This window comes from Eurytemora carolleeae, unplaced genomic scaffold (assembly GCF_000591075.1).
Source record: "Eurytemora carolleeae unplaced genomic scaffold, Eaff_2.0 scaffold444, whole genome shotgun sequence".
Lineage (NCBI taxonomy): Eukaryota > Metazoa > Arthropoda > Copepoda > Calanoida > Temoridae > Eurytemora > Eurytemora carolleeae.
The window spans coordinates 44,187-56,461 of NW_019396373.1; the positions used below are offsets into that span (position 1 = coordinate 44,187).

The window sequence follows — 12,275 nt, forward strand, 5'->3', positions numbered from 1 at the left end:
AACCCCCCCCCCCCCCCTCCTCATCCTCCCTCCTCCCATAATGAAGCAACTACTTGAATCTCTTGTATCTTGTTCAAAAATATCTTCTGCTACCCAGCAAGATATTAAATTACTTACAATACTAAACTCAAGGATGTAAGGCAAGGAAAGTTATTTCAGATTTGTACACATTTTTTGTACTGCAGTGTACTGTCTCTGGGCGGTAATGTAAACACAAGACGGATGTCAAAGCCTGACATGGAATCCATCTTTCAGATAAAAAAATCAATGAAATATTCTTTTCATAGGAAACTATTATGTGAATTATCAAAATTATCAAAATTTAATGCTTTTAACCTCCTCGGATACTAAACGAACACTAATGCATCTATTCTTGTTTAAAAATTCCGCCCAAAGAGAACTGGTTTCAATGTGTACGCAGAGTATACACGACCGCAATTAACTTTCCTTGTATTACACCCTTGACTAAACTCATGCATTCCCGGGTTCAAAGACAAGTAAAATTCCCTTTTCAACAGTTCGAAAAAAGTTTTAAAAATTTGTAAATGGTTTTTAAAATTTTAGTTATTTTCCCCACAAGCATACAATGAGTTAATGCGTAATTTATAGTGATTCTCATGCCAAGCTGATATACCTGATTCACAACGGTACCCTTGTAACCATTATCTGATTAACAATGTTGAAAATATTGTTGGTTTTCTAGGTTAGATCTTTTTGATCTAACAAAACTTTAATGGGTTCATGTTGTGATCGGTCAGTGCCATCTTTGCATTACGAGCCCCGCTTACAGTTCCTTTAAACTCTTTCTTTTTATTCTTTTCAAGAGTATCCAGAATACCCAGAGTACCCAGAGTACCCAGCTCGGATCTAGAGTACCCAGAATACCCAGCTCGGATCTAGAGTACCCAGAGTACCCAGCTCGGATCTAGAGTACCCAGAATACCCAGCTCGGATCTAGAGTATCCAGAATACCCAGCTCGGATCTAGAGTATCCAGAATACCCAGCTCGGATCTAGAGTACCCAGAGTACCCAGCTCGGATCTAGAGTATCCAGAATATCCAGCTCGGATCTAGAGTATCCAGAATACCCAGCTCGGATCTAGAGTACCCAGAGTACCCAGCTCTGATCTAAATTTTATAATTTGAGGAAAAGTTTGAATCAAGATGATGTTGTATAATCTGAGGAGAGGAGAGGCGGGGTTATAATATTTTTAAACAAAAATCGTGCTCAAGAAAGGCGGGTTTGAGATAGAGAGGGTTGTTAGGTTTAATTAGGCGCGGAAAGTCTTTATATAGAGGGTTGGGTGAGGGGGAGGGGGGTCAGATCTTTTTGCCCTAGGCACGGGGTGGTGAAATTTACCAGACTCAAACTTTTTATATGGGCAAAAATGGGGTTCCTTTGTTTCTCTGGCTTAAAATTAATCATTTTCAATTGTAGTTCAAAACGAATTTGTACATTTATATAGCAGATACAATGATGGAAACTGAAAGAATTAATTTCTATTCAACATAAAACAAAACAATGATATCATCCTCTTCATTAATCCAATCTAGGGCTAAAAAGTACCGCTGTGAATCAGACATGGGACGCTATTAAATAAAGGGTCAATTTAAATAACGTTAACAGTTTGAAAAGTGTGAGAAAACAAGCCTCTGACAGAAGAAGCATCATTTTAATTAATAAATTCTCCTTGAATTCTCACGGTACTTTTATCCACGTCATGTCAGTAAATAACCACAGAAAAGATCCTTTGTCGCGCTTTATCATGATGAACAAAAAGATTAATTTCCAGATTAAAAACGTTAAAAAATTATAGGAGGTTTGTTTAGTTAAATTCGAAAATACATAAAATAACTAAAATAACAGACCAATCTAACAAAAATATCAAATGGCTACGACATCAGGTTGCAAAGTTTTTATAAAATACATAAGTATGATTACCATTTTTTAACAAATAATTATGATAAAAGTCTATCATATTTTGCTAAAAATATGAATTATAATTATTCATGTGAGATATTTTACCGTAAGTAACCATCTCTCCAACTGGTGTTTGGCAGACAGTTAATTTGTAGTACATAATGATTATAATTAGAGAAAGACAACATTGTATAATTACTAGTTATATCTATAAAATAAAACAAGACATTCGTATATATAAATATGTTGCCCCGATAGCCGGTTAAACGGCTGGACCGAATGGGCTGAATTTTTTTGTGGACACTCATGGGTGGCAAGGGGGTATTATAGGCTAGCTAGTTATGTATATATCTGATAGAAATAGAGTTTTCAAGTTTTCAAGGAGCATGGTATGGTTCCCAAAGAAAAGAAAAGATGTCGAACGGAAAATAGATAAATGGGAAACAAATCTACGTGTCATTGACTCCAGAAGAAAGGCGTAATTTCAAGTGAACCAACCGTTAAGGTGTGGCATGCACGATTACCAACGATGACACTTTTAACCTTTGTGAACAGTTTCCCCCCAAAAAAGGGTAATTTCCAGAGAATGATTTTTGGACCCCCCCCCCCTCCTATCAATTTTGTACATGGTGCTAATAAGTATCAAATGGATAATAAAAAATAAATGATAGTCCTGCTGAAAAACTGAAAAATAAGTGGTCATGTAAAAAATTGATAGGAGGGGGGGGGGGGTTCAAAAATAGTCCTCTAGGACAGACCCAAAAAAGTATTGAATTTCTAACTCTGTCTCTCTCATGGAAAGTCACATGATCGATTTTCAGATAAAAAAACTTAATATTAATTATCATTTCTGGGTAAACTAGATACCAAAGGGTATCTTTGTAAAGAGGGCATTTTCATCTTTAAATGGAGGGTTACCTAATACAGAAGATATGAAAATAAGATGTACAATATATCGCATCTAAGGGGAGAAAGAAGAAAGTACAAAAGAAAATGAAGAGAAAGTCCTGAGTAAAAACGACGACAGCAGATGTTGCAGTTCATTCTTATCCAAAATCAATCTATTGCGTATATGTCATGGCTTGCAAAATTAAGTGCATTTTCCATTAACTCGTTACTGCTGGTTTTCATGTTTTCATGTTTTCATGTTTTCATGTTTTCATGTTTTCATGTTTTCATGTTTTGCTTGTTAATCGGTCTAGTTTGTCTGTCTAGTTTGTCTGTCTAGTTTGTCTATCTAGTTTGTCTGTCTTGTTTGTCTGTCTAGTTTGTCTATCTAGTTTGTCTGTCTTGTTTGTCTGTCTAGTTTGTCTTTCTAGTTTGTCTGTCTTGTTTGTCTGTCTAGTTTGTCTGTCTATTTTGTCTGTCTAGTTTGTCTTTCTAGTTTGTCTGTCTTGTTTGTCCGTCTTGTTTGTCTGTCTTGTTTCTCTGTCTTGTTTGTCTGTCTTGTTTGTCTGTCTAGTTTGTCTGTCTTGTTAATCTGTCTGGTTTCTCTGTCTAGTTTGTCTGTCTGGTTTGTCCGTCTTGTTTGTCTGTCTTGTTTGTCTGTCTAGTTTGTCTGTCTTGTTAATCTGTCTAGTTTGTCTATCTAGTTTGTCTGTCTTGTTTGTCTGTCTTGTTTGTCTGTCTTGTTTGTCTGTCTTGTTTGTCTGTCTTGTTTGTCTGTCTTGTTTGTCTGTCTTGTTTGTCTGTCTTGTTTGTCTGTCTTGTTTGTCTGTCTAGTTTGTCTGTCTTGTTTGTCTGTCTTGTTTGTCTGCCTAGTTTGTCTATCTTGTTTGTCTGTCTTGTTTGTCTGTCTTGTTTGTCCATCTTGTTTGTCCGTCTTGTTTGTCTGTCTTGTTTGTCTGTCTTGTTTGTCAGTCTTGTTTGTCTGTCTTGTTTGTCTGTCTTGTCTGTCTGTCTTGTTTGTCTGTCTTGTTTGTCTGTATTGTTTGTCTGTCTTGTTTGTCTGTCTTGTTTGTCTGTCTTGTTTGTCTGTCTTGTTTGTCTGTCTGTCTTGTCTGTCTGTCTTGTCTTTCTGTCTTGTTTCTCTGTCTTGTTTGTCTATCTTGTTTGTCTGTCTTGTTTGTCTGTCTTGTTTGTCTGTCTTGTTTGTCTGTCTTGTTTGTCTGTCTTGTTTGTCTGCCTTGGTTTAGTGTCAGACGATTGATGTGAATTAGATATTTAGTGAAACACAAACAGTTTATTTGTTTGAAGAGTACAGTACAGTATCATGCAAGGTCTATATAAAAGAACCAAGAATGGCAACTAGGGAACAAGAAGAGAAATAAGAACGGTTTGCATTGGGAGGAGGACATATATAGATCACGAACTAATGATCAAAGGATCCTGCAACAGGGATGGATATTTTTTATTTAGGATTTGACCTCGAAAGAGTTACAATTTTGTTTCATAAAATGTAATTTCAAACATAAACGACAAATTTAAAACTAACAAATTTAATTTACTGGAGTACAATCAACTAAACTAGAGTGGCGGAATAAAGTCAGCTGAAAAAAATGGCGGAGTATTTTCTTACTGCGTTGCATTACATAAAATGCGCGAAGATAACAGAGAAACGTCAAAGCACACTGGGATTGGGAAATGCGAGATTTCCTTGATAAGGATGCTCTGAGTAGGATTTACGCAACCAACCATGATTTCCCTTAAAAATTTTATTTTAATGTTTTAATGGTAAAAAGTCTGTTCAACAGCTCTTACCTTCCTTTTTTGAGTAAGTATCAACAAAATAACATTTAGTGACCATACCTGCAAAAGAAAATCAATATAATTTTTTTAAGGGTATTGTCAGTCAGTGGTTGGACTTGAGATAGAAATCAACAAAAGCTCTAAAACTATAGAACTAGAACTAGAACTAGAACTAGAACTAGAACTAGAACTAGAACTAGAACTAGAACTAGAACTAGAACCTAGAACTAGAACTAGAACTAGAACTAGACTAGAACTAGAACTAGAACTAGAACTAGAACTAGAAGTAGAACTAGAACTAGAACTAGAACTAGAACTAGAACTAGAACTAGAACTAGAACTAGAACTAGAACGATTATGTTTAGAAATCAAGAAGTTTTGGTTTTATCCTAAGTTAACCAAAGGTTAACAGATTACCATGTAAATGATACAAAAACTAGAACTGCGGAGGGCAATTTAGAGAACAATCATTTTCTCCTCTTATCTGAACCCTTTCTTACATTTCTCTGAGATAAATTGTAATCTATACCAGGGCTTGGCTTATGCCTTTAAAGGCAGTGTTTTAGAATATTGTATGATTTCTTTTTGTGAAAATTCTAGTACATCTTTTTTCTCTTATTAACTTTAAATTAGCTTGTCTATATTTGTTTTTAAAAAAGTATTTTTTATATTTTTTTGACAAAACACAACATCTGAATTAGAATTGTCTCAATAATTGAAGTTTAATTAAGTATAACATAGCAGAATATTATTTTCTGCTTTTTTGTTGTCTTTTTTTTCAGTGATTTGATTGGACCACTCCAAAATCAGTATAACAATTTATAACGCCGTTATTTTGGTTCGCAGTGTTATACAGTGTTTGGACAAAAATTTTCTCTTTATCGAGAAGGTTTAAGTCTTTTCAGATTTAATTTTGACAAAATATAATCTAAAAAGGCGAGAAACTTTGAGATATAGAGAAAATTTAAGTCCAAAAATGTCACAGTACGTCGTGCCTAAATAATAGCATTAAAGGTAGTTTTTTGAAACGTTTGTGTACTTGTCTTATTTCAATTGCTAGTTCTATAGATCAAACAAGCTTTGAAACAAAGCAGAAGTAAAAAAAATAAAGTTGATTTCAATTTTATTTTCATTTCAATTGAGAAAACTATTTTGGAAATATCCAAAAAATTTTGCAGAAAATCCGGGAACCAATCAAAACTTTATAGCACACGTACGGAGCTGGGAACTTTAGAATGGATAAACTTTAATCCTGACTTCTTGATCCGAATATCCACTGTGGAAACTTTTCATTTTTGTCCTAATCCACTCTTTTTCTCTCTCCTTGGATATCCGTTAATTGTTTTCGCCCGCTTTTCTCTGATTGGCTGCTACAGTTTCTCAGATGATTAAATATTAATTTGAATTTGATCGTTTTTCATACACTTTTAAGATAATCTTGCAAGATTATGTTAATCTTGAGATTATCAAAAAGAGAGGATCAAGCATTAATCCCGATATCCACCATTCTAAAGTTTTCAGCTCAGCTAGAACAAAATGATAGTTTGATAAGCAACAAATGACAGAGTATTTTCAATGGTGGGGGGGGGGGGATTGTTTCCCCTGTAAATGGGGTGGGGAGTCGATTTTCCCCCTGTTAAAAGTGTATAGGAATCCTATAACTAATGCCTTTTGAACATGACCATATCAAGGCAAAAGGCATTTACACCTAATCACCAGATCGAATTGAAAATACAGAGAAAAGGGAGAGAAAAAGCGGGAGAAAACCAACAAGAAACGTGGAGTTTAAGAGATTATGCGGGCTTGTGAATTGCTTGTGTGGGGGGAGGGGGTAGGTGGAATAAAGAGAGGGGGGGGGGAGACGGGAGTTTTGGGGGTTTTAGGTTGTAATTGTCTCTTAGTGAAGTATGGCGAAATTTTTTGGATTAGAAAATTAAAAATTATCCCAATGATTATAAAATTATCTAATCCTTTACCCAATGTTTTTCGAAATGTCAAGCTAAAGTTTATAATAATAATCCTATTTTTAGCTGAAATCTTTTAGATAACAGACTATTATAAAATCTCAAAAATTGAAAGATTTCTTCCAAGAAAGCTTTCAGACACTTTAGTTTTAAACAGTGAGCGTTTTTGCAAACCTCCCCCCCCCCCTCCTTCACTAATTAAGCATATTTAAACCGTTTTTGCAACTCCACTGGCATTGAAGCAAGTCCAATTAGCCGATGATTAGATGAAAGTAGAATTCAAGCAGCGTACACGGTATGGCCGGATTTAAGCACGGATATAAACAGCGTACACGGTATGGCCAGATTTAAACACGGATATAAACAGCGTGCACGGTATGGTTTTAAACATGGATATAAACAGCGTACACGGTATGGCTTTAAACATGGATATAAACAGTGTACACGGTATGGTCGGATTTAAACATGGATATAAACAGCGTACACGGTATGGCTTTAAACACGGATATAAACAGCCTACATGGTATGGCTTTAAACGTGGATATAAACAGCGTACACGGTATGGCTTTAAACACGGATATAAACAGCGTACACGGTATGGCTTTAAACACGGATACACAACATGTTTCGATGTAAGAGTCATTTAAAAACATGGTGCAGATTTGCATTTAATTAAGTTATACTAATATATCTCGTTAGGTATCTTTCAACAAAAGAATATTATTGAGGATCTAATTGCAACGAAAAAAAAATCACAAATCGTTATTAGATTTTCACCTTCTGAATTAGAAATGTTCTTATATCTCTAGATGTGCTAACTCCCAGGCAATATTATTGATAGAGATCATAACTCCAGGACGTCAATTGTTCCATTCAACGAAAGAAATTATTAGAATTTAACTTTTTTAAGATAGAAAAATGACGATATCTTCCATATTGTTTGGGTGAGTCACTTTGCTTAAAACTTTTCCGTTTGTCTACAAAGTTCTTCCCAAGGTAATAAGGCAAGGAAAGTTAATTACAGTTATGTATTCTCTGCGTACATAAACCAGTTCTCTCTGGGCGGAATTTGTAAACAAGAATAGATGCTTCCAGTGTTCCTTTAGTATCCGATGAGAAAAAAGCATTTAATTTTGATAATTTTGATAATTTACATAATAGTTTCTTATAACCAGACTATTTCATTAATTTTTTATGTGAAAGATGGATCCCATGACAGGCTGTGACATCTGTTTCGTGTTTATATTACCGTCCAGAGACAGTACACTGCAGAACAAAAGATGCGTACACCTCTGAAATAACTTTCCTTGCATTATAACCTTGGATCTACCAAAATTTGAGGAAAGTCGGCGCTAAAGGGTTTCCTGAGTTAAAATAAGACGAACAAACAACAGACACCCACACATAGATTACTACTTTATACACATAGACACTCGTGGTGCTTGATAACTGTTTCTTCTTGAACTACTGTGTGGGTTTTCTTTGCATAATGTCAACTGTAGAATTGAATATTTATTCACTCAAGGTTCAAACTGTCCATTCAGATGCATTTATTAACTGTACAGTCTGCACTGTACAATATAATCATAATCATCTCACACGAGATCCAAAGGTTGCAATTTTCCAAGAAAAATGATGAGAGTTTTGCCAATTACTTCTTTAAAACTAAAGCTAAAAACAGTGAGTTAAAACGTACATGGAAAGGTGGCTAGTGCGGTAAAATCAAACACGTTGGTACACTTCAAAGTTGACCAAGTCTTATAACTTTATATAGCTGTCTGAATCTATGTGATCTTGTTCAATTGCACTCTTTTTGTTGATTCTCTAAATTGACGATAATGCGCGGGACAAAAGACCTTTTAACTAAGTGAATGATATTTCTTTAGAACAATTGACAATTGATTTTATTAGTCCTATCAAAGTCTCTCTGCATGGTCTACATTTAAATTGTCAATTTCAATGTTACCTTTGTCCTTTCTAATAATGCTAATAACTACTATAGATATTCATTTCCAGTCCTTTCTAGCTATTTCCAGCTATTTCTATTTCAGTCATATTCATGTCCAGTCCTTTTTAGCTAATTCCAGCTAGTTCAGTCATATTCATTTCCAGTTTATTCTAGCTATTTCCAGCTAGTTCAGTCATATTCATTTCCAGTTCATTCTAGCTATTTCCAGCTAGTTCAGTCATCTTCATTTCCAGTCCTTTCTAGCTATTTCCAGCTAGTTCAGTCATATTCATTTCTAGCTATTTCCAGCTATTTTAGCTAGTTCAGTAATATTCATTTCCAGTCCTTTTAGCTATTTCAGCTAGTTCAGTCATATTCATTTTCAGTCATTTCTAGCTATTTTAGCTAAATCAGTTCGTTCTTACCCCGTTTTCTTTCATATTTTCATATTAAGCTTCTTTGTTTTAACATGAATTTCTATTATTCATGTTTAGAATTATCTATCCGTTTCTAACAGTCCTTTGGTCGTTTTATTCTTCGGAAGTAAGTTTATGTCGTCTTCTGGTCAATGAAATCATATAATTTTCTACCTTTCACATGATTCCTATTTATTTTATATCAATAAAAGTATTTCAAGAGCAACTTGAAGACACATTTTATTTAGCAGATTCGATAAGTCTTACATATTTTAAAGCTCTCTTCCTTTTTAATTTAATTCGTCTGTGGACTTTCAAGCTTTAGGTCCTTTAACCCCTTGTAATAATTAATTAACTATTTAACCCCCTTTAATAATTAATTAACTATTTAACCCCCTGTAATAATTAATTAACTATTTAACCCCCTGTAATAATTAATTAACTATTTAACCCCCTGTAATAATTAATTAACTATTTAACCCCCTGTAATAATTAATTAGCTATTTAACCCCCTGTAATAATTAATTAACTATTTAACCCCCTGTAATAATTAATTAACTATTTAACCCCCTGTAATAATTAATTAACTATTTAATCCCCTGTAATAATTAATTAACTATTTAAAGATCTACCAAGCAACGCTTCTGTCACGCTTTTTGTATTAAAAATACATAATAAGATTTAAATATATGGGCTCATTGAGTCTTTGCCACAAACTCTGATTTTCTATGCCATGTATATTTGTGACTACTTACCAGATGCCACAAACCTTAAATATTGCCATGAATTCAGCTAGATCAAATAATCTAAGTTTGAAATATTAAAGGTTTACACATCATGTTGTCAAGATATAGGGATTAGAAAATATTAATTCCACTGATCTCTCCGATATCTGCATGAACTGACTAAATCTCCGATATCTGCATGAACTGACTAAATCTCCGATATCTGCATGAACTGACTAAATCTCCGATATCTGCATTAACTGACTAAATCTCAAAATGAGAAATGCTTTGTAAAGCAAAACAAAAATCCTGGGATTGTCCAATTTATTTCAATTTTCAGATAATCATTATTTTGCATTTTCATTTGATTCGTTCCTCACATTTTTAAGTAAAGAAAAAAACGTGAAAATGTTATGACTGTCAAACCAATGGAAATTTGAAAAAAATATCATATTTGCAGCCTCTTGGTATAAGCCTTTGATATTTACTTTGACTATTTTATATAATTTAATTATTTAAATTTTAAATATCAAAGGTTAGTAACATTTGGTTGCAAAGATGACAAATTTAGAGTTTGATGGAAGTAATCAGTTTGTCTAAACGCAACTTGGTAAAAATAAGATTATAAAAATTATGCCAGGTTTGATTTGAATTAAACATATCTACAAATATTCCCTAGAAGCATCTTTGGTTATAAATTGGGCCGCCATTGTTTTATAATTAAAAATATCAACAAACATATTTGGTATAGGTTATTGCAAAGATATATATCTATTTGTTTATACAGGGTTATCCACAAAACATTTGACTGCTAAGACGAGCCTGCAAACTTTATTAAGTCTTACTTGATGGTTTTCTTGATTATACTGCAAACAAAAACTATTCTGTTTTCTTTATTAAAGGGACTGTAAAGGAAAAATGAAAGGGGGGCTAATCACTTTAGCTCTGGATCGCGACCCATGAAAGTTATATTTGATGTTCCTATCTCGAGAAATTGATTCAAATTTATATCAAAAATTAATATATTTACAATTTTGTATAAAAGTAGTGGGTTTAAAAAGATCAAATTCAGCAAATATGCAACCAATCTGAAAACGATGATATCCCAGAGAAAGCTTATTGTTTACTCCAATTCTAATTTTATATTTGTTATTTCTATTTTTTTTATAGATTTAATTCATAATATTATTTATACGTCCGTATAGCTTGACCAGAAATTCCACCAATGGCAGTGCAGTAAAGTGGTCACGTGATACAGGCGGAGACACGTGACCAGTATACTGCTCTGCCATTGGTGATAGTTCTGGTCACGTGATTTAAGTTTAAAATTTTCTAAATTTTACACATATGAACTTTCGTATAATTCTAACACAGTTTTATATCAATTTGTCGAGACAGGAACATCAGATAAAACTTTCATGGGTCGCGATCAAGAGCTAAAGTGATTAGCTTTTAGCCTATACCCCCTTTCATTTTTCCTTTACAGTCCCTTTAAAGGGGGATACTCTTTAGGTTACGCAGTTAAATTAAAACTGCAGTATTATAGATTAAAGTTTCAGGATTCCATTGATACCAAGAACCCGTTTTTTTGTTGTGTAATTACTGAGTAAGATGTAATCTCATTCGTCATATTTCAAGATTTTTTTAGAACAAAGATTGACCTAAGACCTTTACATCTCCATATGTATAATGAGCTTTAGGCATAGAGAATAGAATATATAGAGAGGAATTAAACGAATCTCTCGGTATGAATTTTTTCAGTCCCTTTAAGCCTGAAAGGGAGTTAAAAGTGTACAAATCATGTAAATGTTTACAAATTATATGCAGTAGAGTACATTAATACAGTATGTTCCCTAGACTATCCATTATAATTTCGAATTTTTTAAACTGTTAAATAAACTTTATTATGAATTAGGTGAATAAAACATCATTTGATTTATAGTTATACCGGAAAATCTTCGTTTGTAAAATAATTTTAGATTTTCTATAAAATGATATTCCTGGGCCCAACAGGTTATATAGCATAAATATGTGAAGTACACCTGCAGTATGGAAACAGTACAACAAAATGGCCGTTTTACACTTTTTTCCAGTAAATTCCTCTCTATATATTCTATTCTCTATGGCTTTAGGTCTTCAGTAGAGTTTCATCTTTTGTGTGGAACCCTGAATGTATATATTTAGTTTAAATTAATGATTAAAACTAATATCAAATGAGTCAAAAAATCTGAATTTGAATGAAAAATTATGATGTTAAGATTTTTCTTCGGAGAAAAAAGTAAAAAAAGGTTTAAAAAAAAATTATATTTTAAAGTTATTGCTACAGTGTTTCCTGGCTTTAAAGAAAGCATTCAAAACCATATGCTTCCGTTCACACACATCACAGCTGGATATTCAAATACATTAATAAAACTTAATTTAGAGGAAGTCTTTTTTAAAAACAAAACTAAACTTTGAAGTTTAGTTTAAGGTTTCGAATTAGAAAAATTATTTAACAAATACATTATCATAATAACTGCAATTGACCATGCATTGAAGAACATTTAAATAGTCCCCCCCCCCCTTTCTTTAAATAGTTTTCCTTTCAAACCAACACCCCCCTTTATGCCTCCC

The 12,275-nt window shown here is 33.4% G+C and overlaps 1 protein-coding gene across 2 annotated transcripts in view; it reads right to left on the bottom strand.

Moving 5' to 3' along the window:
- Nucleotides 1–12,275, bottom strand: part of LOC111701973 (protein phosphatase 1 regulatory subunit 14B) — a 57,621-nt gene that overhangs the window by 42,871 nt on the left and 2,475 nt on the right. Inside the window, exon 1 of one of the 2 annotated variants that reach the window (XM_023473482.1) lies at nucleotides 7,351–7,484. The exons of the other annotated variant lie outside the window; for it this stretch is intronic. The gene's annotated coding sequence lies outside the window, so the exon portion shown is untranslated. Of the gene's footprint in view, nucleotides 1–7,350; nucleotides 7,485–12,275 lie in introns of those variants that run through there. 2 annotated transcript variants of the gene reach the window in all.